A 2,500-nucleotide genomic window follows, 5' to 3' on the forward strand; every position below is an offset into this window, starting at 1 on the left:
CGGCGCCCAGGTGACAGCAGGGGGTAAGGAGCGGCGGTTGGTCCCTTGCTGGTCCATGTAGGGCCCCAGGTTGACTTTCCGTATGGTGGGCTTAGGCCGCACCTGGGGGGGGACCTTGTTGTTGAGCTTGCTCTCGAAGGTGCTGATCTCGGAGATGACTGAGAATGCGTCGCTGGACTCCAGGTCGGGGAGCTTGAAGCCCCCCAGGTGGGAGGTGAGGGTAACATCAGGGTAGGGAGGCGAGGGCTCCACGTCCTCTTCAGAGTCTAGCAGGGTGTTGATGGGGCTGGGGGAATTGCAGCGGGCCGGGCTCATGCTCTCAGTGGTGCAGGCCTCTGCTACATTATCGTACATGTGTGTGGCCTCCACTATGGTGCGTTTCTCCACAACCTCCTTCAGGAAGGGCTGGAAGAGGTCTATCCTGTGCAGGCCTCCCACCACCCCTCCTGGCCCACACACTACTGTGTTAAACCTGGCCTCGATCTCCCGGGCCAGCTCCTCCCCCTGGCTCACCTGCTCCCTGGCCGCCTCAGAGTCCGACAGCTCAGCCTGGCTCTCCCCCACCGCAAGCAACTGCACGGGAATGATGTCCTGCACCTCACACAGGAACGCACACAGGGTCTCCATGGACGCCTTGCGCCTGGCAGAATATACGGCAATGTAGCCGTGCACCAGCCGACTTTTCCTTAGGGCAAATGAGGAGTGGAAGGAGAGCAGGGAGAGGTCGATGGTGTGCCTCTGGGCCCCCACCGTGAGCTCTAGGAGCACGGACGTGCCACTGCTCAGGCTGGAGGCCGGCCGACAGTGCTGGGGCAGCAGGAGAGGCGAGAGGAGCTGCTCCACGTCATAATCGTCGCCACACATCAGGCACATGACTATCCGCAGGTCTGTCTCGGGGATGGGCTGGGAGTGAGAGTCTCTGAAGGAGGGGGGTAAAGGAGGGGAGCTGCTGCCTATGCTCCCAGGGGGGCCTACGGCATTCTAACAGACCTTTTAACACCTGGTTGATCTGCTTTTCGTTCACATTGCGTCCATAGCCCACCCCAGGGGAGGCGGGGTCTAGGTAACCACACTGTAGCTTCCCAGCAACCTGCTGCCCCTGGAGGATAAGTGTGTGGGCCGTTTCCCCCCCAATGTCCCTGATGGACCCTACTCCCCGTTTGGTGACTAGGAGCAGGTTCATGGGCAGCTGAAATAGACTGTTTTCCCTTCGGCCTAGTGTGGACTCTCTGAGCTTCTCAATGCTCTCCACAATGTAAGATAGTGACTCCTTAGAGTTGTAGAGACACAGGACGCCATGGGGGGTGAATGTAGGCGTGTGGAAGGAATTGACCGGCAGACGCACGTTACCCTCTATGGGCCGGAGGGACAACTCATACATTTTCCCATCCAGCACGTACCGGTCATCATTGGTGCACAAAGCCCGGATCTCATTGGCCAGTTCTCTCCCCAGGCCATCTTTACCCAGAATGACCAGGTTTATGCGATCTGCGTTCCCGTCGCCCGGTTTATGGCTATCGAAGAAGGAGTATCGAGTGGGGAACTTGGAGGCTAGAACCTGTTCAATCTTACAGTCCACACAGTGGGGGCTATTTGGGCAGGTCTCCTTGGTGGGGTGGTAGACAAAGTGGATATGCTTGAGAACCAAAGCGTCCCTCTCTGCCTGCAACTTCTGCAGGGCCTTGAACCTTTGCTCCTCCCCTAACACCTCCTGGATGGCCCCCATCTTCTCCTTACTGGGCTTGGCGTCTACCTCCAGCTCATAGAAGAGCTCTGAGTATTCCAGCAGCAGCTCCTGGAAGTCCTCCTTGGCTCGGTCAATGATCTCCTTCTGGTGCCTGTTGTAGATGTCTAGGTACTCTGGTTCCTCGAGCCACTGATAGAAGTCTTCATTCATGATGAAGCTGCGTGCCTCCTCCCAGGGTTTGCCTGCTGTGATGAAGGGAGAGGCACTGAGCTTCTCCTTGAACTCCCACCTCATCTCCGCCCGTTTGCGCTCATTTTTCAGGTGCTCCAGGTGGCTCTCGTAAATCGTCTCGGCCACCGGGGTCTCCAGGAGATCCTGGGGAATCCTCTCATCCTCCATGTTGTCTATGTGTGGCGTGGTCTCCCAGGGGTGTCATCCAACACAACGAACCAATGGGAGAAGTCTTGCTTGGTCTCCAGAACCTTCTGGACCCCGGACCAGCTCAGGTGGTCGATCTCATCCAGCTCAGGGACTAGGGAACCCAGTGCCTGAGGCAGGGTGCTGAGATAGACCCTCCGCCTTCGCTCAATGTGTTCTTGTTTGAGCCTGTGGACGTGCTGCTGGAAGAGCTTTTTGACTTTCGCAGTGCCCTCCAGGAAGACATACTCCTTGTACTCTGAGGAGGTCTGCATGCGCCGGTTTATGTTGGGCCACGTCTCATTGTGGTTCTTCACGATACGGCTGACCAGCCACTCATAGCGGTCTTTAGCCGAGGCAATCTGCTGGCTCTGCTGCTTCAGGGCCTCAAAGTAG

At 57.6% G+C, this 2,500-nt stretch overlaps 1 pseudogene; it reads right to left on the bottom strand.

Moving 5' to 3' along the window:
* The window catches only part of LOC109886790 (rho GTPase-activating protein 35-like), an 8,265-nt pseudogene that overhangs the window by 4,862 nt on the left and 903 nt on the right, over positions 1–2,500 (bottom strand).

The sequence above is a fragment of the Oncorhynchus kisutch genome, unplaced genomic scaffold, assembly GCF_002021735.2.
Source record: "Oncorhynchus kisutch isolate 150728-3 unplaced genomic scaffold, Okis_V2 scaffold3653, whole genome shotgun sequence".
Taxonomy (NCBI): Eukaryota; Metazoa; Chordata; class Actinopteri; order Salmoniformes; family Salmonidae; genus Oncorhynchus; species Oncorhynchus kisutch.